The following is a 27865-nucleotide window of genomic DNA, read 5'->3' as shown; positions in this document are numbered from 1 at the left end:
AGATCAGAAAACAAATCGATCTGAATCTCCACTACTACACAGTGTTTTTCCATTACAAACACACGCAGAAACACATATTTACCCCCAAACATAATATATCTTTCCAGAGTATTTTAACCCTGGTAAAGGCAGCTTGGCTTTATAAGCACCACTTCTCTCATTGGATAGCATTGTAATATCTCCAGGTTAGCTGTGTTCCTGGCACAGTTTCCATACAATGTCCCATGAGAGTGGGGTAGAGCGTGTTCATATCTTTACAACTTCCTGATCCCAGATACACTAAGAACTGGATTTACCAAACTGGTAGTTTTAAATCCCAACACTGTGGTCTATGAACTGTGTGTCCTTGGGCAGTTACCTTCAAACCATTGAGTCTCAGTTGCTTTGACTGAAAGCTAGGTGGTATCAGGTTTATTGACAGAGGTTGCCATTGAATGAGAAAAAAAAAAGAGAGAGAGAGAGAGAACTTGTAGAATGTAGAAATGTAGAAATGATCAGGTAATAAACCTCAATTCCTGTCCATGTTCCTGGTAGACTCTCTTAGTTTGACATTTAAAAAAAAAAAAGTGTTATTTTTCCATATTTGTGTCACTAAATTTGTGTTGAAGAACTAATTGCTTCCCTCTCTCCAGCCACCTGCTTTTCCTCGCAGTGCCTTCCAAAGATCTGCCAGCTGCAGAGGCCACCTCATCTTCTCCTGGCCCTGCGCACTGTCCCAACTTAACTCAACATGAGGCCAGCATCTCACCAGAGAGCGTTGTGGTATATGAGTCCCTACCAAGTCATAAATGTATTGAGATAAAGTCCAACATCATTCCCTATAATATGATCAGTTTATCACTACATGGAAGGAAGAGAAGAATCTAAACTAACTGAAGAGAATAAATGAGGAAATCCTGGCAACGAGTATCATTGAGCTGGGAAAGTTGGGAGAAGTACATGACATTCTAAAAAGTATGAGAAAGAAGTTGGGATACCTACAGAGTGGCTTTATTGAAGCAATGGTAAGTGCTTGTCAAATAGAATAAAATGATAAAATGCACTTTTGTTTGCTAGAAATCTCAAGGTCAGGAACTTTGGATGAGTGCAGCTTTACAAAGTGTCAGAGATAGAAGAGGCCAAATACACACTTTCATTTTTGTCCTCATTGTCTCACTGTCCTTATGAAACACAATCCACACTGTGGTACCAGCTCAGCCTTTTCTCCAGCTCCCAGCTGGTAGCTGACCCTTTCTTAAGTTGTCAGGGCTGCTTGAAAATTCTTGAGGAAATCTAGGTCACTAGGGATGGGGCCTGCTTTTTATATATTTTAAAAAAATATGAAGCAACAGAGAAATCACATAGTTTTCAAGATTACAAAATGCCTCTGTTTATATTCTCTCTACCCTCTAGGAACACAGGTCTTTTGAAGTAGAACAAAAAAATAGAAGACTAAGCAAGACATTACCTCATTTAACGCAACCATTCCACATCTGTTTGGAAGTATTTACTATTTTTCAGGATTTGGAGTAAGTATCCTAATAATACCTAGGTAATCTCAAATATTTGCGGAAGACAGAAAATCGTGTTGGTATTACTGGTATGATTTTGGTGTCCTCAGGTTATTCTGAAGAAAAGAAGATCTCTAAGAGTTCTGGACATGGGCAAGTGCGGAAGGCTTTTAGAGAACTAGTTATGTGAATTAAATAGAATACTAACCTACGGATGAATTTGGTTTATAGGATACGGCGAGCTGGATAATGAACCCCAGGTCCCCACACCCCCTAAGTATATCCCTGTCCTAATCATTGGACTCTAGTAATATTACCTTAATGACTAAAGGGACTTGGTAGATATGTTTACATTAAGGGTCTTGAGATGGGGAGATTATCCTGGGTAATCTGGGTTGACCTGATGTAATCATAGCTGTCTTTATAAGAAGGACCCACAAAGATTAGCTTCGGAAAAGAAGTCAAGGTGATGATGGAAACCAGAGATTAGAGTGATGCTCTTTGAAGATGGAGGGAAGAGCCACAAGCCAGGGAATACCTACAGCCACTAGAGGCAAAGAAGACAAGTAAACAGATCCACCCCTCACAGGTTCCAGAAGGACCGGCCTTGGTAACACATTGACTTTATACAAATAAAACTGATTTCAGACTTCTAACAGTCAGAACCCTTCAAGAATACATTTGTGTTCTTTTAAGCCACTAAGTGTGTGGAAATTTATTACAGCAGCAATGGAAAACCAATAAAGAGTGAGAGATTATAACTCATTCTAATGTGACGGTTTTTGAAGTACATACACACAGATCATAATAGGATAAAGTTGGAGCTACGTAATTATTGCTAAAATGTTGATTTTCCTAACAATTATATTTAAAAGTTCCATACCAGGTTGCTTAAGCTCAACAATTCCCTTCTTACAAATTTTCCTTTTCAAGGGCCATTGAAAAAGTTTGTAATTACCATCCTTTCTCATAGTGTGTGTGTGTGTATAAAAGTTGGGAAGATAATAGAAGGAAGCATGAGAAATTTCTACCTATTCTTTTTATAGTGATTCTGCTTCCAACTCAGTTTCTCAGTGTGAATTAACTCCAACCCCATCTCTCCAGGGAAAAATTTAATAATTAAAGAAGGACTTAAATTTCAGCAGTGCAAAATCCCATAAACACTTATTTCTGCAAACTGCTGGAAAGAAGAATAAGTTGTCATCTCACCTTCTCAATGAAATCTATCCAGGAGTCCCTTATACAAATGCAAAATCATATTCTGCCATCATGTTCAATTCAACTCCTGAGCAAGAATGTATTGAATAAACAGCTAAAGGCAAAGCCCGCTGCTTTCAAAATGGAGAGTACATGGTGTCCCACCTTACAAGGTGGATTTCTAAAGTGTAGACTTCAGTTGGAACCCATCTCCTTCACAGTCTGGAACACTGAAGAACCACATCGGCAGACAGGTATGATGTTAATTTCTCCTGTTTACATGCTTTTTCCTTACCACACGTGATACACCAAATATACACCAAAGCTGAAACATAAATTTCTCTGCTTGCTAAATTAGGCCTTTGTAGTCCTCGTTCTGCCCATCAACTTCACACCAAGTTCATATCATCTTGCTTTCTCCATGACTCCCAAAGCGTGGGACACCTGGGCAGAATCCTGGGACCTGCCAGATTGGCTGTCACCTAACAACCCTTGTACTTGTTGTTCCAGCTTTGATGCTCTTCCTCTGGGACCCCGCAGAGCTGACTCACATCTTGTTTTTCTCACGTTAATTTCACCTCCTCAGGGAAAAAACTTCCCTCGAGCCTTCTGAAGTAGGATCCATCTTTCTTTTCTATTCTCTCACTTTGATCATGTCTTCTTAGCGCAAATCACTTTTGAGATTGTGTCATTTGTTAATTTTCTTATGTATTGTTGTTCTCCCTAACAGAGCTCAAGTTCCATGAGATTCAAGGATTTATCTGTCCTAGTCATGACTGTATCACAGTGCCTGGATCTGAGCAAATGCCCCACAGCTATGTGAATTGAATGAATAAATCAATGAGCACACATGAGGAATGCAGAAAAGAGCCTCAGGGACATTGTATATTTATATCTTAGGTAACGACATGAATAGCCCATTCATCATACAATTTTGATGTGATATAAGTTAATAATTCTTGTTTTCAAGTTTCTATAGCATTAAATACACAAGCCATGGTTATTCTTCATGACTGTTGGGGCACCGCAAATATCTCCATGATGCCCCACCCCATCAATTCTTCTATTTTTCGCACTTTGGAATTGTAGTTGCCTTAAACATTTTTATTAAGAACAGGATGTACACTCTGGGCACTGGGTTTGTGGTATAGAAAGTCTGTGAGTGCTTATTGTGTCCTGGACGTTTGGTTTTGATTTTGACATCAATATGAAATGGCGAAGTCTGTAAGTGCTTATTATTTTGTACTGGATGTTCTGCTTTGATTTTCACGTCAATAGGAAATGACAAAGTCATTCTCCTTTTGTCTCCTGCTGATAGAATACTCTTTGGGCCACTACCCTTATCCTTAGATTAAGCTCACAAAAACATTAGCAAGTCATAAAAAAAACAGACACACACGAAAAAACTAACCATTAGTAACTGACTTACTTTCCCAACATTTCTTATTGAAATTGAAATTCTTATAAAACCACCAAAAAACAAAAACAAAACTACATTTTCTGCTAATAAATTTAAAAATATATTAATGGCTTATTGATAATTTTCTGGGAAAATATAAATCACTTTACTTAAGGTTAGTAGAAATCCTGAAAAGGCCAAAAATTTTGGACAAAATATCAATCAGTCTTCAGTTGTTCTCAAAAAGGCTCTGAGTATATAGGTAGTTGAATTGGTTAGCTTTTTCACATTTCCTAGAAATGTATAATGCTCATGCTATATAAATTGTTTTAGAGCACAGAAAGCAGTTTCCCAATTCTTCTTTTGACATCAGAATAACCTTGATATCAAAAGTCAATAAAGAGATTGCACTTGCCCAACTACAAACCAGCTTCAAATACACATGGATATTCAAATACAAAGTCACACAAGGGCACATGAAAGCCAGCAGTATGTTAGGGTATTTATCTTCTATAGTTTTTTTCTGCATCTGTAAAAATGAGATTATATTTATCTCTAAGTACCTAAGAGAAAAATACATGCCATAAAATCAGTACTCAATACATAAAAAAGAATTTAAACTGTGTTAACCTATGACTTATCTTTAATGCTACATGTGTAGGAATTTCCATTCCTTCTAGAAAATCACCATGAAGACTCTCCTTCAGGCAGAGCAACTGACCTTTTGCATCAAGACCACAGCCTGTCCAGATGGGTTGAACGTGAGGGTTCCTTGACACAGATGTTTATTCTGTTGTCTCCTTGCTTAAAGAATAAAGCAAGGTATACTGGTTCTATTCTTTTTTTCAATACATGTTTGATAAATTTCATCATAAAAAAATGAATAAAGCAAAGTAATTATTCTCAGTGCATGAAAGTGTGTCTGTCGAGGAGAGGAGGTCATTACATTTTCACCAAGGCTCATCATTTTTCTAGTTATGGACCTAAAAGTTCTTTGCCAAGAAATGTCCTTTCGCTGCTGAGAACAATCCACAGCGTGGCACTCAAAATTATATTCTTAATCTGACTGTGTGTTTCATTTCTAAATCAAACCTCAGCTCATTTTGAAAGGAAAAACAGTCAAGGTGAAAGGTTCTGTAAACAAATGTGAACACTGTTTTTTTTCTATCCCCTTGCCCTCCCTAAAGTTCAGATGGTAGTTTCAGGGGTTATATTACACTACTTATCATCGGGAAGTTCTGGATGTAAATTATTTTATGAAAGTCCCTGGGTCATACTCCTAAATAATATGTCATTTTGATAGCCTTTCCTAGCTTTCACCAAAGTAGTTCTTTCATTTGCCTTTTCATTTATTTTGTTTTGTACGAGGGAAGAGAGTGGGGGTAGATTGCATAATAGATGATACATGAAAATTAAGCACAATTGAAAAACATCAAATATATTTTTTAGAAAGAAAAGAAATATATGTATATGTTTATAAAAACATCACTGGTAGAGAAATGAAAGTCAGGAGTTCCCCTCAGTATTCTCTATGTTTTTTCTTCAATGCACAGCTGGAAGGACAGAGAGGAAACTATAGATTTATGGTATATCAACCATGTTAATCAACTCTCTAGCATTTTAAAGAAGTGATCTGTATTTAAGCCTTTCAATAACTGTGAAGTCTGTTGCATCACTATCTATAAATACAGCTGTATTGAATCTAAGGAAGAATATACATCACACCCAGTTGTTGGAGAAGGTCACTGGACCCAGGAAACCAGAGGCCCCTCATCCCATCCCAGTCCTTAGAATGTACTTGCTGCCCACTGTTCCCAGAGCCATAGTCACTTCAAGGATACAACCCTGAGAGAGTAAGATGTTGAGATCATCTAAACTGAATATATGACTCAACCCAGTTAAGGTCTCTATGTAAACTTTAAGATTCTGGGGGGCAGGCTATACAGATCTACTGGTCTTGGGACTGTTCAAGACAGAGAAGCCTCACATGTAAGTTGGTCGCTTATTAAAACTGCCACCTACCATTGTGGAGTGACCTGCCTCTTTCTTTGGTCTCTTCTTGCCCTTGTGTATAGGGGCCAGTTTTAAATTTCACCCAGGGAATCCTTGATGCTGAGAAGCAACATAATTTATGCTCCCAACCTGTGCAACTTTATAATGTGCTATGTCACCTTGCCTGGGGGCAAGAATCTTAGGTTCCATCCAACCCAGAATTCCTGAGGCAATCCTGGCAGTTTAAGGAGTCCATCAATCTGTGCCTTCCAGTGATCTCCCCTTGTTGGTACACAGGAAGCAGCTTCATCAATGGGATTCCATGAAGCCCATATACTTCCAGATGGAGAACACAGGTGACCCCAAAACCAGAGTAATGTGCATTAATGAGAGCTTAATTGGAATTCAACAACAACAACTAAAAGGGAATCGAGGGATACCCTCAAACCAGTGTTGCTAGAAGGAGATAGGATCGGAAGTAGGAAACCAACAACCAAAGAAAAGTGAGTAGAAGCAAGTAAGAAGAGTGATTGCATAGATACCTTGAATGATTATTTAGACCTTATTTGTGTCCTCCGTTGAGAAGAAGCAGTCTTCTCAGTGTGGAGGGCTCCCGAACTAGAAGGAGGTATTTAGCCTTTTACACCAATATGGTGAATAGTGGGCACCAGCCTTGCCCACAGAGCTCTAGTTTCATCCTCACCCCTGCACTGAGACTCCAACCCAGATTACAGGAATGGGGCCTCAGTTTTGTGATTCACACTTAGATCCCTGAAGGCACAAAAGCCCTCCTCTAAAGCTATACCCTCTACATTAAGATGCTGACAAATTTTTATTTCAAAGTTGCAAAGTGGAGGCCCCCAGGTAACATCTGATTTTCAGATTCACATTATTTGGTCCAGGCAAGTTGTAAAAATGTATTTAGTTCCAACACTTACGTACCTGAAATTTACAGACATTTAAATAAGTATTGCATAAATATTTTGAAAACTGTCTAAGATCTTGCAGTACTAGCCGACTTCCCACAAACGTGCAGTTTGGCGGAGGCTGAGTTCTCACCGACCCTTCACACGAGGTATGCAGTGTTTCCCGTGGCATCGCTGGGCAGCAACTACCCTGAGTCATTTGTTTGCCTTTTATGTCTTGTCCTTGTGCGTACCGGATTTGCTAACCCCTCTTTCAGGGGTGTGTCTTGCTTCTGGCTTCCATACACGTAGACAACCTACAACCACGCTGCCGCCACTCATCTGAACTTGAGTATTGTTTGCAGTATGCAAAAGTCTGCTGCTTTATCCCACCTGATGGATTGGGGACTACTTTGATCAACTATGATCTGAAATAAGTCAGGTTGACTGCACCAACTAAACTTCCTGACACCCTTCAAGATGCTCCCGGTGGCTGCTCTCCAGGTTATCAACTCCCCTGAATGCTATTCTTGTCCTCGATCACCTCCCTTTACTATATATCCTCTATGGCTGCTGTAAAGTCTCACTACACTCCTCAGAGTCCTTCTGCACTCTCTTCGTACCCACACTGTAGGAGATTACTCTGCAGCAAAAAATCATACAGGATGCAGACAGAATTATCTATTAAAGTGAGCCAGGTGTTACAATGACCAATTCACTGAACCCAGGTTTAATTAAATTCTTCTGATGGGCAGACAGATAATCCCTTCTTTTGTTTGTTTCCCCCACCTATACCGCTTTTTAAATCAGGACACTCAAACAAATACAGAGAAATCATTCATTTATCAAAATTATTGGGATAGCTATTCTTCCCTTCTAAAATTCTAATTATAGGCTGTAAGATTCAGTAAATATTAACTATCTGATATAAACAAAATACTATTTCAGGCAAATTCATAAACAATGTCTTACTCAGCCCTCACAAGAGCCCATGTTATTTCTTTCTTATATCTGTCCTAGCATTTATTTTAGTAAATGATTTTTTTCTCTAGCGTCTCACTTCACAGTGAACTCATCATATCCTATAGTAGGTCCTCAGTAAAATACTTGTCCAGAAAGTTAATGACTGTCCACAGAATTATCTTGTAGTCACACTATACCCAATATCAGTCAGGGTGCATCAGTAACCACCTAAGTGTTCTGTGCCTTAGGTGTTCCTTCTTCAGGTCTAACATATCCATCCCCCAGTTCCTAGGAGTATTGGCTGCCAATAACTCACAGATGCATTCCAGACTGCTCCTATCACATATTACACCACCTCAAAGACTCTGGGAAAAGATGGATTGACCTCTTAAATATGTGGATGAAATGCCAGATTGAGAATGGGGTACCATTCATGAAGCTAGAACATATATCCTAAATCAATGGTGATTATGTAGTTCTTCCATAGGTACAATATATCCTCTCAGGAACTAAAAGTGGAAGCAGGTGTGACCCAAATCACTGTCACTCTGATTCACCTAATCAGGAAACATACACTGCTTACAATCCCAGATTTAGGGCTGCGAATTTTGAGGATTTGGTTCTTATTAGGGAAGTGTTTTCACCTGGTCACACTGTAGAAGCCCCATTAAACATGATTGTCGCCTGATCATCACAGGCTCCTCATACCAATAGACAAATATGCAAAGAAAGGTATCATCATCCTGGCAGGGCTAATTGACCCCAATGCTAAATGACCCCAAATATAAAGATGTTGACTTTCTCCTACAGGAAGAATATGTTGGCACTCAAGTGATAAACTTGAGTGTCTCTTCGTGTCCTCATGACTAGTAGTTTTACTGATGATAAATTGACTAATACATCAGCCGAGGTATTTGATATGCATGATAACCAAGAGTTCAGACCCCTCAAGAGTGACGGTCTGGGTTGCCCCACGTGGAGCAACAGAGGTGCTGGCTGAGTAGGTAGAATATATGGCAGAGGAAATAAAAGATGGGTGTCAGTTATAGCCTTGAGATCAACTGCAGCATCAAGAGTTGTAATTTGTCCTACTATCCGTTTTCTTGTAAGTTTTCCAGGAAAGAAGACAAATCACAGTCCTTGAGCTATTTTCATTTGTAGTGAATTTTCTAAGAAACAGAAAAACAGATGCTATGCATGGAGCAGTTGCATCTGTGCTTAGTTCTGGAAAAAAAATGTATCTCATAAGTAGAGTGCTGAAACTATTGTGGGAGTAGCTGAGTTTTGTTTAACATTGTTCTGTGTTGGAAACAGGAATGGCGTAATAATCCTCTTATAAGTCCTCAGGTTTCTTGGTGTCTTGAAATTCCAAACTGAACTCTTATTATAAAATAACTAAATAACGGTCCATGCCTAGTCGACAAAAAGGCATGACTTCTGAATTTTAACAATTCCCAAATGTGCTTTTCCTCAGTTTTCTCATCAATAAAATGGTGAACTAGATGTTAATGATCTTTAAAAATCTTACCAGTGCTAGAGTTCTATAATTCTAATTAAATCACCAAGAACTAGAAGTCGCTCTTTGCGTTGAAGAAGTTAGTAGACTACGCATGTCTCTGTATGCTACATCAAACCAATCTTACATCGGTTGCTATATATCAAATGTTACAATGTTTAATCTAGGGAAGTAACGGAATTTCTTCACATTTGCTTCTAAACCATCCAATAAGAATATTTTGCTACTAATACAAGAATTATAATTCTAGTAGGTTTTTTTTTTTTTCTAAAGTCTTACCACCTTCTCCTGAGCCACTGTCATTTGTGATTCAGTCACTGCACATTTTCCTCACATATATTTTTGGAAAAATTAAAGATGGAAACAATCAATCCTATATAATTATGAGTGAAAAAAATGTCAACACATTTTTCATTGGTTCTCTAATATCTGTGATCCAAGAGTATGATGATTTTTGTCATCGTAATGACAGATAGTTGGCAGTGAATGGCATTACTGTCATGTCATTTAAAGAAGAAATGGCCAATTTTGTAAAATTGGAAGAAGATAACGGTAACCCCTTGCTACACATCACATGGGTATCATTTTCTGTTCAAACTTCTCTTTATTTAGAATCTTTGCTCCCGAGGTCAGGAATGTGCAGAGAATTATAACTGAGCATAATCCCACCACATAGGAGTAAAATAGGATTGGATATGTCAAAACTCGACATCGGATAACTTTCTGCCTCCTGTAGAATCTACCCAGGTGCCATGAAAATATCATCTAACAGAAATCTGGGCATCACATCCCTGCCAAGCCAAAGGCTGCAAACTCTGAAGTTTTCCCCCCTTACAACACCAACTATTGGCCACTGTTGTTTGGGCTTTGAACATTTTTGGCCTCACATATCTCCGGCTTCATCTCTCACTAGCACAATGTGCTTGGTGGCAGAATTACTGTTCCTACTTCCAGCCATGACCCCTTACTCAGGCGTGCTTTTATATTCCAATAGCTCTGGGCCAATGCCACTCCATAAATATCTCTTTTACTTCCTCACCCACTCTCCACCTCCAGTTCTTTTGAAGGTTGTACCGTAAGACTATCACCCTAGCTGCACCACCTGGATGTGGTCATATATGACATGTACTGTCATTTCCTTCCATTTGTTCAGGACCGTGGCTGCGGGCTGTATAATCCTCCTCCCCACCATTACTCTTATCATAATTCCTTTGTTAGCAGTGAACACAGAATATGCATGTCAATATACAGATTGGTAACTCACACATCACCGGGTCTCTCAATTCCTTTGTCTCTTTCCAAAACTTTTTCCTTCATGCCTCTTCAGTTTCCTACTTTCGTCATTACATACCTGGATCTCACACCATTAATAATGACATGACTCTCACACCATAAGTCCATAGCTCCCACTCTACAATCCCAGTTTATCTGTTTCAGGATGCCCATCACAGCAACTGTTCACCTTTTCAAGTTCATTAACTCCTATCCTTTGAATCAATCCCTCCTCTTTTCACTTCCCTCTGTAACCAGTATACAACCCAATATAATTTACAAATATCCTATTTTTTTTTCTTGTTCTCCTTTCACAAATTAAAGGAGCTACCTTTCATCAGCCAAGACTTCTTGCCAGATCAAATCTCAACTATTCTTTTGATTATCTTCAGATAGTACCCTTTTAAGACTCTTTTTCAACTGCATGATCACGGATAATTTTTTTTTAACCTCTATGAGCTCATGTGCCTTTCACTGAAAAACTGAAAATCATACTATTTTTTGTATTTCTTTAATTTCTGACTTACATTTTAAGTACAAAAAATGCCAATTAAGATAACAAAAGTATTAGGTGTCTGTTTGCATGACTGTGTTTCTGGTTGTGGTTTTCTCTTTCTTTCTTTCTTTCTTTCTTTCTTTCTTTCTTTCTTTCTTTCTTTCTTTCCTTTTTTTTTTTTTTTTTTTTTTGTCTTTTGTTTTATTCCTCATTCCTTCCCTTTTTGCCCTGGAACACTAAGTCTTGAGACTTATTGCAAGCAGGCTGTGATGGTTAATTTTATGTGTCAACTAGGTTGGGCTATGGTGCCCAGTTGTGTGGTCAAACACCAGTCTGGATATCACAGTCAAGGTATTTTTTAGATGTAATTAACATTGAAATCAGTAGACTTTCAGTGAAGGTGATGATACTCCATCAAGTGGGTGGGACTCTGTCAGTCAGCTGAAGGCCTTAAGAGACTGAGGATTCCTGAAGAAGGAATACAGCCTCAAGAAAACTGAAACATAGAAATACTGCCCGAATCTTCAGCCTGCCACCTTGCCCTATAGATATGGGGCTTGCCTACCTCCACAATTGCATGGTCAATTCTTTAAAATAAATATATATTTCTGTCGCTTATCCAAATCTCTACCTATATATCCCATTGGTTCTGATCTCTGTAGAACCCTGGCTAATACAGAAAGGCAAAAAGTACAACAGGACTTGAAGGCAATGAAAGCCCTTCTCGTCTGGTTGCTAGCCCTGATGTGGGGAGCATGGTATATTCCAAGGTTTTTCAGCTAGTGGAGCAGAGGCTTCTCGTATTCTTAGATCAACAGTGAGGTGGCACACAGTAAGTGAACTCAGCTTTGAAAATCTTAGAAACACAAGTATTGGAAGGAGGAAGAAGGGACTGAAAGAAATGAGTGCTAAGATGCATAACTCAACAAAGCAACAACAACAAAAATATGATGATTACAAAAACTGAGTATTGGAGGTACCTAGAAATAGTGGCAAAATTGTCCCTGGAAAGATGGGACTCGATGTGCCTATATTTGTCTATTCCATCAGGTGATTAATCACCCTTTATTTAAGTTAGCACCAAACTTTCTGGAATTTTAATTAGTTTGAAAATGAAGGACAGTGCCATAAATTATATTTTGAAATCCATTGTCACATCTTTTTCTATTGATTTCCTGTAATAACTCATTAAAAATTGCATTACACACTTTGATCTGCTAATTTAAGGGTCAAGTTTATATGTATAGTTTATCTAAGAAAATTCCATTTCTGTTGCAGCAAGAAAATAATGAACATTTAATTAAAGTCTCAGAAGCTGTTGGATAACTTTTGGACAGATGATATTATATTGTTTTATGTAATAACAAGGCAAACGATCTTGGTTCTGAATTTAGGAATTTGTGCAGATAATTAATAGCATATTTTTTTAAAAGACAATTTTTCTCTTGGGAAAACTACCCAATATTAAAAGTGAAGAAACCCTCTCAATTATCCTTGAGTTAAGAATTTTTCTACTGTGCACTGTACGCAGAAATGTTTAGAAACAGGAAAAAAAATCAGGAACTAGTAAAACAAAATGTTAAAATATTAAATATATATAAATCCTGCAGAACTTAACCTCTAAATGTATTTACATGCTATTATATTACAGCTGAACATTTATACTGAAATCTTTTCTCTCCACCTTCATTAACAAAAATTGATGCTCCGCCTGCTATTGTGAGGATAAAATGAGATTATAGATGTGAAAGCATTATGGAAGTTGTAAAGTTTGGATGATAGCAGTGAAATAAAAACAGAAAAAGAAAATATTAAAAGATAAATGCATCCCAATAAACATTTTAAAGAAGAGATTAGCAGTAAATTTAAGGGACAAAAATGGCAAAATGGGCTTGAACACATCAAGTGTGGGATAGAGTATGTAAGGAATATGTTACTCATATTTACTGCTGAAGAGTCTAAATTAGTACAACCAGGTTGGAGGGCATATGACAACAAAAAAGCTTTTATTTTAACACAATAATTCCATTTCTATAATCTACCAAGGAATAGAGTCACACCTCTGCAGAAGGAGTCATATGCAAAGGAATTATTTTTGGTTCTGTTAGCAAATATGTATAATACAGAAATGACTCAAGAGTCTGTCAACATAGAAACAACTAAACAAACTTCCTTATATCACGAATAAATGAATATGGAATTAAGCAGTACTTAACATGATGAGGTAGGTCAACATACAGAAATCTGAGTAAATCCCTAAACATACATTTGAGAAGGAAAGAAAAAAATAAAGCTGCCCAATGATAAATTCCTACAATTTAATTTATGTAAAAATTACAAAACAATACTGTCTTAGTTCTGACTGCTATAAAAAAATGACCATAGACTGAATGGCTGAAATAACAAACATTTATTTCTCCCTGCTTCCCTGCTTTGGAGGCTGGAAGCCCAAGATTAATGCACCTGCAGGTTTGGTGTCTGGGGAGAGCCCTCTTCCTGGTTCGCAGACAACACTTGTCTCACTGTGCCCTCATGGGAGTACTCTCTGGGGTCTCATTTTTAAGGGTGCTAATCCCATTCATGAGGACCCTACCCTCATGACCCCAATGGCCCTACTGCCTAATGCCATCACATTGGGGATTAAGATTTCAAGCTGTGGGGGTGGCAGTTGGGGGACTCACATGCTCAGCCCTAACAAATATCATGTATTTCCCTTGTGGGGTTCTGCACTGTGTCCATCTGAGTGCGTCTGAGTGTCTGAGCAGGAGGTCGAAGTCAAGGTGACTATGGCAGTTTGGGTTCTTCAGAAGCAGACCTGAGGCAGAGTTTGGGGCCCAAAAGTGAGTGGGGAGCCTCCGCCCACCCATCTAGGAGCTCTGTGGTGAGGTCTGGCACCTCTGAGTCACCCTGCATTGGACCCAATGCCTGTGGCCTTTGTACCCCCATTTTCTTAGTCTCTGGAAGGGGTCTACCCTGTGAAGTGAATAGAGAATTTAGCTTTATCCTTAATGTTTGTCTTTTTAAAAGGAGAACAATTTCATGTGGTTTAAGCAGTAACTGGAAATAATAAAATTTTCAAAATCGACATGTACACAATTATATGTTTGTATGTATGCATGACCTTGTAAAAAACTATAAACCATTGTGATAATAACTATTTCTGTGCTTTGGGAGATTATGAGTGATTTTGAATATTTTTACATCATGCATTTAATATTCAACATATATGCATTCATATTCCGATCAGAGAACATGTATTTTCTTGCATCCTCATCTGCATATTTGACAAAATCTAGACAAGGTGAGCCGCGGTCTCACAGGAAGTGCACGTGGTGCAGGGTGGAGCTTCCAGCGGAAGGGAAGCCTCCGGCCGTGTTCAATCTAGAGAGGCCTCAGTAAGCACATGGTCAACACAAGGTGGGTGAGGCAGCCACCGAGCCTCAGCGTGGTGCTTTGGGACAGGACTCTCATGTGAAAGGGGGAAACATGCCGAGTTAGGTTCAGGGAAGTCGCGGCCCTACAGTCACTGTGATCAAATGAAGTTGGCAGACAGTTTGGTCCTAGGAACAAGGCAGAAGGAAAAGCTGGCTGCTCACCTGACCACGGAGAGGCCTCAGTGCTTTATCCCACTGCCTTCTCATCCTTCACTTGTGCTATTCCAGAGGACAAGCCGGCTAAAGTTAAAGATATGATAGACTAGTCTAGTATAACAAAGCAAAGGGTAACATTTCTACAGGGAAGAGAAGCTATTTTTTCTTTAAATATGTTGGGAGCCAGAGTTTCATTGACCTTATCTTTGAATAGCTCAGTCCACCCTTTTCTTTCTTTTTCTGGATCCAGAACTTCAAAACCATCATAGCTGAAATCCCTGCATATCAGTGCCATGCAAAGCCAGGAGTGCCTGCACTATATTCATGAACTGGAAACAATATTTTTAAGATGTGTTTTCATAAAATTGATTCATAAAGTCAATGAAATCCCTGTGAAAACTAAATCAGGCCCTTTTGAAGGAATAGACATGCTAATTCTCAAATTTATATGGAAATTTAAAGGGCTGAGCACAGCTAAAGCATCTTGAAATAGAAGAAAAATGTTGGAGGGCTTTCACTTCCTGATTTTAACACTTACTATAAAACCACACAATGTGGTATCATCTTAAGGGCAACAAATAGATCAGCGGAGCAGCGAAGGGAGTTCTGATTGACCCACACATATGCAATCAACTGATTTTGACCAACACACCAAGTTAATTCAAAAGGAAAAAGAAAAACTTTGTTAAGAAATTGCATCTGGAACAAAAGGATATCTACATGGAAAAACAACAACAAAAACCTCAAATCCTACCAAAACTGAATCACAAAAGAATGAGCCCAAATCAATCATTGATCTGACCTAAAACCCAAGTCAAAAAGCTTCTATAAGAAAACCTAGACAAATGTCATCCTTACATTGCAAAGGGCAAGGATTTGGCGCAGATCACGAAGAACATAAACATAAAAGAAAACAAAAAGTTAAATTAAACTTTATCAAAATTAAACTTTTTCTATGATATTTTAAACATGAATAGACAAACCATAGACTTGGAAAATGTTCACAACAGATATATCCGACAAAACACAGGTATTCATAGTATATAAATATTTCCCTCAAGTCATCAATAAAAATAGACAAGTGTAACAAAGAGTTGGACTCCATTTTTGATATTTGACTGATCGTTTTCAAGCCCCTCCCCACCCCGTTCCTCTTCTGCTCTCACATAACTGGGTATGTTGATGGGAAAGCCCAGGTGCTCCCTGCTGGTGTTTGCAAGTAGTTCAAATTGTGCAAGCAAATCATCACTCCAGCGCTATCAGAAAACCCAAGCCAGCCTTCTTATCTCATTCTCTCAAGCCATTTTGGACCCTGATCTATCCTTCCCAGAATGCCTCATTATGTCTTGAACATTTTCACACCCTCCTAGCGCATATGTGGTGGCCTCATTGGTCTAGATATCCAAACCAAAGTTGGTGGGTGACAGTTCATCCTCAACTACACAGTATGACTACAATAATCTAATGGGAAAAAGACAAAATTTTTGAAACAGGCATTCTCAAAAGAATAACACATGTAGAAGTTTTAAACATCTCGAGTCATCAGAGAAATGTAAATTTAAAATCACAGTAAGACAACTCTACATACCCACCTGAATGGCTGAATTTTAAGAAGACCAATAATAGCAAATGTTAAGAAGGAAGTAAAATAACTAGAATAATCATACATTTCTGGTCAGAGTTAAAATGTTATAAACACTATGACATCTGGCAATTTATTATAAAATTCTCCAAAGATCTATCCTATGACCCAGAAATTTCACTATTTGGAATTCACACAAAATAATTGAAATCTTAAGGTTAAAAACATATGTATACAAGAGTATTTTACAGTTGTCTTATTCATAACAGCCCCAAAGGAAATAACCCAATTGTCCATCTATAGGAAAATATATATACAAATTGTTATATTTCATTTAATTGAATACTATTCACCAATAAATATGAACAACTCTTGACACGATGCAACAACATAGAGGAATCACAAAAACATCATGTTAAGTAAAATAAGTCAGACAAAAATAAGTATGAAAATTCACTGATTTTACTGGAAAGTGAATGAAGGAACTTTCTGGTGAAAATGTTCTGTATCTTGTATTGAATAATGGTTACATGTGTTTGTACAATTGTTAAAATTCCTTGAACTGAACACAGAAAGAAAAAGAGTGGTAGGAAAGGAAAAGGGGATGAAAGGAGGGAGGGAGTGAAAGGGCGGGGAGGGAGAGAGAGGAGAGAGAAGATAAGAGAAGAGAAAGAAGGAAAACACACAACCCAAAGCAACAAACAAACACAGAAAAGGAACAAAGAAAAGACATGCCATAAATATTTAAAAGAATAAAACTAAATTAATAGGTGACATAATCCTACCTGTAGAAACTCCTCAAGAATCTTTCACCCCTGAAAAAATAAGAAAATTAATTGATCAAATTACAGGAAACAAGGTCCACATGCAAAAATAAATTTCATTTCCAATAGTGTCTCTGAGGAGTTTGGTTAAATGACAGCCTACAGCTGTTAGCTCTTTAGGACCATCACAGGTTTTGAGGTAATAACATGTTCTTCTTCAGATGACACATGACAATGACACATGACAATGAACAACACAGTGATACAAAGTCCTAGCCATTCCCATCCAGTGAGGAACTTCTCTAGCAGACAACCTTTTGCTGCAGAGATGCTAGCTTTGGCTAGCATCTCTTCGTCACTAGAAGTGTCATAATCTACTAACAATTTTCACAACACTGTAGCCAGGGGATGGTCTACAGTGTTGTGAAAATGGTTAGCAGATCATGGCACTTCTAGTGGCAAAGAGATGGACAGTCATTAGGGTACTGCCAGGTGACAGATGGAAGATAGATGATAGATATAGGTAGGTAGGTAGATAGATAGATAGATAGATAGATAGATAGATAGATAGATAGATAGATAGATAGATAGACAGACAGATAGATGATAGGTAGATAGATAGATAATTGATAGATAGATCGATAGATAATTGATAGATGGAAGACAGAGCCCTTTTATTCAAAAGAAGGTACAAGTAGATGAGCAGCGGCTGAGGGACATTTGTTACGATAAAAAGTCATAAATCATTGTCAAATCCCTGGACCTATAATTTATTGACTAAAGAAGTGATCATTTCACTAGAAGAGGGACTCCTGAAACACCACATCAAGAATATACTGTAGTAATTCTGCCAGTTACTGCCCAAAGAAATTGTGTCCATTTACTCAGGTGATAGATAACGCATTGGATACAAATGAACAGCCATATACTTCAAGGACTATTAGATACAGTGTCTGGATGGACCATTGACATCCAAAGACCTACAGCATGCTCACGACCATTCTGTTGGAGTTAGGGGATTATGGGACCCATATAAGAAATGGAGTCTTGACAAATCTGCCTCGCAGTAGGTCTGCTGGGTCCGTAGACCCATTGGTCATGCCCCAGGTCCCTGAATATATAATTGCTGTTGATTTATTTGGCACTGGGTCTTTACCCAACAGGGTAAGAGCTATTATAGTGAGACTGAGGAACTCCTCTTCTCCCCAGTCAAGACAGTTAATCAAAGCATTACCATATGTCACATACTAATGGGGGACAAAGAGGTAGAGTGGCAGAGATTAATGCCACCATTAAAGACCTAAACAGTGCAAAGTGGAGTGATCATACATCTCCAAATAATTTTCTATCTTGGCACCTATAGCAACTAGATGAGTCCTATAGAATGACTAAAGACTATGATGAACTCAACCAATTAGTAGGCTCACTTGAAACTGTCATGTTATCAGAATTATCGGTCCTCGAGTACATGGCATTTGGCTAATAATTTAGCAAATGCATTCTTCCCAATTCAAGTCAAGAAAGAGGATGAGAAACCCATCAGAGTCACATAAAACAGACAACAATATACTTTCACAGTTTTGCCTCAGAGATATGTTACCTTTCCTATTTTGTGTAATACTATACTGTGAACAGATGTGGACCATTTGGGAATCCTACAGAATATCACATCGATCCATTATATCAATGCTGGAGGAGCAAAAAGTGGCAAGCATGCTGGAGGCCATGAAAAGGTACATGTTCTCTAGAGGATGAGAGAAAAGCCCTATGAATTTTCAAAGATCTGCCCCTTTAGTGAAAGTTTTAAGGGCCTCGTGATCAAGGATATTCCAGGATATCCTCTTCAACGTAAAGGCCAAATGACTGTGTCCTGAGTCACTTTGTCTCCTTCCCCCTAAAAAACGTGCAACACCTTCAGAATCTGGAGGAAAACTGCTCTGTCCCATACATGATGTGACATGAGTGACTGCCAGATTTGAGTGGGGTCTAGAGCAGGAAGTGACTCTGCAGAAAGTTCATGCTGTGATGCAAATAGCCCTGGAGCTTGGGCCACAAGATGCAGAAGACCCTAGAATTTTGCAGATTCCAGTGGTGGTGAAAGATACAGTATGGAATTTATGGTGAGTCTCTGTGGGAGAATTATAATGGAGACCCCAGTACTTCTAGAGCAAATAAACGGCATGCTACTGGGTCCTGGTAGAGATAGAAGGCATGGTTAGGGGATACTAAGTGATGATGCATTCAGAACTGCCCATCAGGAGTGTTATCCTATCAGACGAATTAAGTTAAAACGTTGTGTGTACCCAGCAGCCATCAATCATAAGATGTAATTGGTGTATAATAACTGAACCAGAGGACATGAGCAAGGTTCCTGAACATGTCATCATACTCAACATGCCCCTCTAGTTCCCAACATGGTTATACCAGCACTCTTTTCTCTACTCACAGCTACATGGATTCCTGTGTGAGATGATTAAGAAGAAACAATCCAAGATTCACTTATGTATGTGTCAGTTAATTAAGTAGGTGCCTGCAATGGACAACATCCATACACAGACTTGAACTTCAAGGACAATGGAGAGAGAACACAGTAAGAGTCCCGTTCAACTAGAAGCTACAGCTTCTAATGGACATGATGGGTTGCTTGTGTCCAGGGTACAACAGGTAAGAAGAGGGGTCACCATCTGTGAATGGACATGTACAGAAGGCGTGGCCCGAGGGGAATATTATAACCAAGGACTTAGTCTTCTCCAGAAATCAGAGTTTATGTCACACCACCGAGTAACCACAGAGAATAGCAAAGGTGAGAGCCAGGGCAAGAGGAATTTATAATGGCAGTGAAAGAAGGAGTTAATGAGCATCAATTGCAGCCCAAAGTCAGCTGAAGAAACCATGCAGGCTGTGCTGTGTCCCACTAACCTTCCAATTCTAAGCCTTCTCTCAGGAAGCACAGCCAACAGGAACAGAGAAGGAGGTTCTCCCTAAATCTTTAGGAGTGGGATGTGACAGATTTGGTCCAGCCTATACCTGTGCAGCTTGCAATGTTCAAATCATCCTTCAAGATGACACCACTCAGGGTGGTCCCTGGCAATGAGAGCAAGACTGTGGTTTCCTGTCTGCCTGACATGGGACCCCTCTAACTGGCTATCTTTGTCTGTAGCTCCCTGTTGAACTGGCAGATTATCCTATCTGCATCTCAAATGGATGGTTCCCTTTGCCTAACCTTGCGTTTATCCTTTTCTTCAATAGATGTTAGTGTCTGATGATTTTTTTGCCATCCTAATTCCATTTTATTTTCTCTTCCATGGAAGTACCAACTGACACAGATAATATGTCTGTCGGCATAGATTTCTTAGGACACAAAACTCTACTATCTATCTATCTATCTATCTATCTATCTATCTATCTATCATATGCATACATATGTATATGTGTGTACACACACACACACACACACACACACACACACACACACACATATTTTTAACTTTACTGACCCTTAGACTCAATCAAATATAAAAGTTTCTGCTCTTCAAAAGACTTTGTGGTCAAACAAAAAAGACACGTGAAAGACTGGCAAAAACTATTCACAATACATGTATCTAATAAAGAACTTGTACCCAGTATCTATAAAGAGTTTCTACAAATCAATAATAAAAATGCAAACAACCCATTAAAAATGTGAGAGAAATGAAATGTCACAAAAGAAGCATGAAGATTAATAAAAACAGGGTTAAGACCACCAGTCTTCAGAAAACAGCAATTTAAAACTGTAATGAGATACTACCATACATGCACTGGAATGGTTAAAATTAAAAAGACAGAAAACGAAAAACACAAATGTGGTGAGGATGTTGAATAACTGAAACTCTCATACATTGCTGATAGGAGTTAAAATGTCGTTGACATTTTGGAAAACCGTTTGGCAGTTTTCTATAACATTATTTGTATATCTAGGCTCTGATATATTAATTTCGTCCAAAGATATGTACCCCCTCAAATACAAACATATATGCTAGATAAGAATTAAGCAAGAATATCCATGAAGTCATTATTCATAAATAGCCCAAATTGAAAACAACACAAATGTACATCAACAAGAGAATACATAAACTATGATATATTCACATAATGATTTATTACTATAAAGAGTAAACCACTGATAAAAACAACAAAATAAATTATCTCAAAAACTGTATATTAAAACTTAAAAAGTTCAGGCACAAAAGAATATACAGTACATGATTACATTTGTGTGGAATTTAAGAATAGATTAAACTAATCTATGGTGATAGACATCAGGACTAATAGCCTCAGGGCACAGGATCACCTTAAAAGGAACATGAGGGAAATTGTGGGGCAATGGATATGTTCTTTTGTTAATTGCCTTGGTTGTTACATGGGTGTATACATGTGTCAGCATTCATCAAACTGTTATGTCTAAGGTCTGTGTATGTCCTTATATGTAAATTACACTTCAGTTACTGCCTCCAAACCAAAGTTAAAGTAGAAATTAGAAAATTGCATTGTACTAAATACAATTAATAGAAGTAACAAGATGAAGAAAAAGAAGGAAGAGCAATAATTTAAGATTAAAAAAAGATAAGAAACCCAAGGGTATGATGGAAGTCTGAGGAGAATATGAGGAAAGACATTATAATGAATTTCAAAAGGATATTGAAAAAGAGAAATGAAACAAAGAAAAGTTAAGATAGCAAAGGATAAATGAAAGTTTCAACCAAAAGGTTTGGGAAAATGTTGATTTTACTGACTCTCAAGAGATGATCTTGAATGCTAGCAGAAAATTAACGCCCTTTAAATGAGCATTTTATCCCATCCATTGATCACAGCGTGCATATTATTCTGTGCTCCTGGGACTTTAAAAAATCGTTTTTTACCTTCTATGTCTTATATATTCCAACTCCTAAGCACAAATACAAATGCTTACCATGTAATTTCAATCATAGTTCTGTAGAAGACTCCCAATACACATAGAAACATTTTCTAGCCTTTAGCCCTTGTATAGATCTTAAATCGATTAAATAGAGGTAAGCAAAATCTTAAGCAGCACGTGGAATAAAAGGGCACTGGCACCTACAGAAATTTGCTCTGCAGAAATAAAATTTTATTAGGCAATTTACATGTACTAACTCAGTTGAAACTTTTGATGTTCCTGGAAGTTTCTTTGTAGGAAAACCCTCCCTCCTAAACATTCCATGGGGTGCAAACATGCTTCTAAAAAATCATAAGAGCAGATTATAAAACATTCAGGGATTGTGTGATATTGTGGGTAGCTTAAAACTGGCCATGGTGGGAGCATTGTTTTTGTTTGTTTGTGTGTTTGTTTTTTAGTTTCAGGTGTACAAAACAATGTAATAGTTAGACAATTGAGCCCTCAAAAGTGATAACCCCTCTCCCGCAATCTATTGCCCCTCTGACATCGCATACAGCTATTACTATTCCATTGACTCTATTCCCTATGCTGTACTCCATATCCTGGTGGGAGCATTTATGTCACAGGAATCAGCAAACGCTACAAATTGTGGAGTATTTCTTTTCCTGTCCAGAGAGCCCTTTTATCAGCACAGCACCGCCCGCCTGTGTTCTTGTTGTTTCTAACAGCATAATTTTATTTAACTATCACATGTCATCTTCTTTATTGTCTGTGAGAGCTACAACCTATATTTTACTTTGCTTTTCATTTTTATCTTGTTCTAGAGTTGAGTGCCTAGCAGTGAAAGCACATGAATGAACAGTCAACTTTCCATTTCACTGATGCTGAAACATGTGGTTACATAATTTATCAAAGTTCATACAAGAAGTACACCCCGGGGCCATGGGACAAGTTCATCTTACCCCACACTCCACTCTGCCCCCTGACCATACGACCCCTCCACGAAGGCAGCAGTCAACAAACATTTTAAACAAAGAGACAAAAGAACCAAGCCAACCCTTTGATACAAGCATTTGGAGCAAATAATATATTGTGTAAGTATATTACTGTGTAATATACTGTGTAAGTGATTTCTAATGGATCCAGGTGGTATGATTTTATTTTTATCACAAAAAATAGCACCATTTTATATACCAACCCATACTTATAAGGACTCTCAGATATATCATCAAGTGATATTGAAACTTGATTAGTTTTAAGTAACATAACAGCTAAAAAGTTGGGCTCTCTGCTCAACGTCCTGGCTTATAAGGTCTCTAACCTTGAAAAAACCATCAACTTTTCTAAGCCAGTTTCCACTTCTTGAACTCTCTAAAAACTAAATAAGAAAATTTCATAAAATATCTAACATGGAATGGAGTAAGTAAAGGAAGTAAATAGTAACAAAAATGTTAAAGGCATGTTAGTTATGAACAAGTGTTTGTTTTAAAATGGTATCTCCCCGTATAACTTGAAATAAAATTAAATTTTATTGCATAAATTAATGACAAGGTGAATCATCCATGTAGAATTAACTCAAAAGATTGTCTGCTGAAGTGGAGATGAATTTGGAGAATATTGTTTTAATTAGGATGGCTAAAGTGATAACAGAAGAGCATTTTCCAAGAAAATTGATCTTAATGAAAGAGGAAAGTTTTGGTTGAAGTTTATGGAGGAGGCAGAAAACAGGAATGTGTATATATGTATTCAGTACTTTGTTTTAGGTGTTTAGGTATTTAGGCTGGACCCAGACATCCCAGCAACCTGAGAGGGGTGCTGTTGCAATAGCTCATGAGAGAGACCATTGCTTTGCAATAATTTTGGAATCAATAATCCTGCAATCCTGGAATCACTAATCCTGCAAACATATCAACCGTGTAAGTTTGGGCAAGTGACTACCTCTCTGAGCATTTCTCATTTGTAAAATGTGAGCAATAATTGTACACCCCTTCCCCCCTCAGGGAAAATACAGGAAGACATTATAGATAAAGCACATAGTAGGAGCTCACTGTGTGGGTTCACCTCTGCCTCTCCCACAGTGAGGAAGCTTATGCTCAGAGAGGCAAAGGGATGCCACTTGCCCATGGGACAAGGCACCTCAAGCACACAGTAGGTGCTCAACATGCACCGTTTCTCTTTCTTTTTCCCTCGGGAGCAGACCTGGACTCAAACCCAGGACTTCTGACCCTCCAGCTCTCCTGGCCCTGCTGTGAGCTGCATTTAGGACGCTCCTACTCTGTACAGGATGCAACCCCAGCGATGGTGGGGTAGACAGATGCCAGCTCCATCAGCTTTTGTCTCTCTAGTCCCCCAGTCTCCCTCTATGTGTCCGCCACTCGACCCCACACACATACACACACATGCACACATACATGTAGACATCCCCCAACACCCCAAGAAACAATTCCTTCTATAAGGAATAAGTGGCCTTCTATTGTAGCTTCCAAGATATCTCACAGTGGGGAAGCCGAAATAACGGCTGTCTCAAAAAAGCTAACATTTAATATAAATTCAAGTTTTGTCCTGTCACTTATTCAGTAATCTCTTCTGCATATGAGCAGTTCCTGGCTGAATATACACCGCCAAAGTAGCAATTCTAGACTGGCAAAGCAGGAGAGCAGACTTACAGAATGTGACGTTCACTGTAAGGAGGGGTCATATGAGGGGACCTTGCCCCAGGGACCAGCCAGACTCCCTCCTAGAAATGTCTGTGTCGCCTCCTCTAAATGCACCAAGACAAAAAGCGTGAAAGTTTTAGACACATGGAAACGACGGCCATCCGTATCTCCTTTGGTTCCTATATCAAAAGAATGAGGAAAATAGAAGAAGGCTTAATATTCCAAGTTTAAACTCAAATATGTTCCTTTGCCATTACTATTTTTATCGCTGTAGTTATATCCTCATTTCTTACCAAATTTATTGACATAACCAGCTACTGTGCATTCCCAGGTGTCCCCACAACAGTCTAATAGACAGGATTAAAATATACTTGAGGATAGAAGGAATTTACCCATTTATTTAATGGTGAAGTTTGGATAAAAAAAGTGTCGCAGGAATTAGATCCAGAATAATGCCACAGGCTTCCATCTCTGCAGACATGACTTTCAGACAACTTGAGATCCAACCGCTGGTCATTCTACAACTTCTGACAATTAAGTTTGCAAACTTGTTGTAATGATGTTGTTATGTTTTTCTGATATCAGAGGGATTCTTTGTTATGAATTTATACCAACTGGACAAACAGTTAACCAAGTTTACTATTTGAAGTGCTGAAAAGGCTGTGTGAAAAGTTAGATGAAAATGACCAGAATTTTTCGCCAACAATTCATGGCTCTGGCATGACAACAATGCACCAGCTCACACGGCACTGTCTGTGAGGGAGTTTTTAGCCAGTAAACAAATAACTGTATTGGAACACCCTCCCTACTCACCTGATCTAGCCCCCAATGACTTCTTTCTTTAACTGAAGATAAAGGAAATATTGAAAGGAAGACATTTTGATGACATTCAGGACATCAAGTGTAATACGATGACATCTCAGATGGCCATTCCAGAAAAAGAGTTCCAAAATTACTTTGAAGGGTAGACTAGGCGCTGTAGCTAGTGCATAGCTTCCCAAGGGGAGTACTTTGAAGGTGACCATAGTGATATTCAGCTATGAGGTGTAGAGCACTCTTTCTAGGGTGAGTTTGTGAACTTAATTGTCACACCTCGTAGCTTCCTGTGGTCCCAAATTTGCAGCTCCGGTGAAAAGAGCTTCATTTTCTTGGCAGATATAGATGTACAAGAAAGGGCCGTGGATTGTCCCTCAACTGATCACTGGACCCAGTGGATTGGTGCACTATAGATGTTTCAATTTCAGACAGTTTTCCATCCCTCTGGGCAAAGTGAGGGAAGGTCTCATGATCAATAGTTCCCTCAGAATGAGCTAAGAGTAGAGCAAGGTTTTCCTTCAAAGAAAGGATGCTGAATCCACAAAAATATCTTACCTACAATAGGAGTCAAAATAATGTTCCTCATGGATGACTCTAACATGCCTTCAGTTTCCCTGTTATGCTTTCAGATTAAGGTGAAAACTCATTTGTGTGATAAAAAAAAACAAAACAAAACAAAAAAAAAACAGAAAACAAAAACAAAAACACATACAAAAAAAATCTGATGTCATTTTTCTTTCAGGTTCCTCCTATACTTAACATATGCTAGAAAATGAGTCATTACCCAGGACAAATATAACAAAATATAACACCAACACATAGACACAGACACACAGACTTTAATATTAATACAATCCACTTCTCTGCATTGTGGCTTTCCTCACTGTACTGCTGCTGATTTCTCCGTCTACAACGCTTGCCACGTCTTCCTGCCGTTTCTGTCACTCTAAGGAATCCCTAATTATTTTTCAGTTTCCAAGGAAAATATTACCCTTTTGTATTATTTTAGGGAAAGAAATTAATATTAATATCCTCATTAGCATGTGCAAATTCTTTGTATATGCCTTGATTGAAGTACTATTAGTATGTTTGCAGAGTTAAAAGGATCATACTGTATATCATATACTATATTAATAGTACATTATGCTATATGAAGATGCTATAATATATTCACAAACATTCATATATACTATCTTCTCTAAATATTCACATATACCTATGAGTATGCAAAAGATAAAATTGTGGCCTAAAATATGGATCACATCTCCAATATGTGTGACATTGGACAAGTAATTCACTACTTGGAGCCTCCCTTTCCTTAACTATAAAATGTGGTGATAATACTAATACTTGCAGGGTGACTGTTAGGACAATTAAATGGCACATATTCTTCTTTTGGCTTCTGTCTCTTTGCTGGTGCTGCCTTCTTTGATTAAATCCATATGTACTTTGAAGTCTTCAGAGTTTGGCTCCAACTTTTCTTCTTTTCCCTTTCTCTTTACTTTCTCGCTATTAAAGCTTATTTGAACTCATATTTTTTTAAAAAATAACTATGATAAGACATTCAATTTTTTGTCACTGACTTTTCACTAAGCTCCAGATTTGTGTACCCAGTGCATTCTGTATATACAGGTCAAATTCACTAATTCCAAAACAAAATTCTTGTTACCTGTACCATCCCACTTTTCCACCACCTTGCATGCAGTGGCCCAAGACAAAAACACAGGCATCATCTGTGATCTGTCTCTTCCCTTCGCACCCAACCCATCAGCAAGTTCTGCAGGCCACACACCCAAACAAACCCCACATCAGCACACTCTCACCGTCTCCACCACCACCAATGTATCAGAGTGCTTATGACTTTCCACCAGTACTTGTAAAATCAAATCCTCACTCTTTCCATAGTTCCTCAGCAGCTCTCCTAGAATCCCCCCACCCCCGCCATAACTGTTAGATTGAAATTATAAAACGTAAAGATGTTTTCATCACTGTCTTGCTTAAAACCTTCAGTAGCCTCCCATTACACTAGGACAACATCCAATGAATGACAGGCAACTGCCTAATTTCTTACCTCTCTGTGCAGCTAAACACCCAACCTAAATCCCTAACATATTTAAAGCAACAGCAGCATTAAAAGACAGTGCTTGTAAAACAATCTACCTAGATTTGATTCCCAGTTCTGCCACATACTAGTGTAGGCAACTTATTTGATACTCTGTGCCTCAGTTTCTTCAAATATAAAATGGGAATGAAAATAATAATGCCCATTGCATAGAGATGTTTTCAAAATTAAATGACTTAAATGCATTAAATATCTAGATCAATCCTTGGA

General features: G+C 38.3%; 1 long non-coding RNA gene across 2 annotated transcripts in view; it reads right to left on the bottom strand.

Moving 5' to 3' along the window:
* Nucleotides 1–27865, bottom strand: part of LOC141568229 (uncharacterized) — a 298372-nt gene that overhangs the window by 76433 nt on the left and 194074 nt on the right. For both annotated transcript variants that reach the window (XR_012491298.2, XR_012491299.2), the window contains one exon: nt 17188–17217. This is a non-coding gene — a long non-coding RNA (uncharacterized LOC141568229). The remainder of the gene's footprint in view (nt 1–17187; nt 17218–27865) is intronic.

Source organism: Rhinolophus sinicus, chromosome 1 (assembly GCF_057876585.1).
Source record: "Rhinolophus sinicus isolate RSI-liver-muscle chromosome 1, RSI-T2T, whole genome shotgun sequence".
NCBI lineage: Eukaryota > Metazoa > Chordata > Mammalia > Chiroptera > Rhinolophidae > Rhinolophus > Rhinolophus sinicus.
The sequence above is the reverse complement of the archived record's forward strand: the minus strand, read 5'-3'. Positions and strand labels throughout refer to the sequence as shown.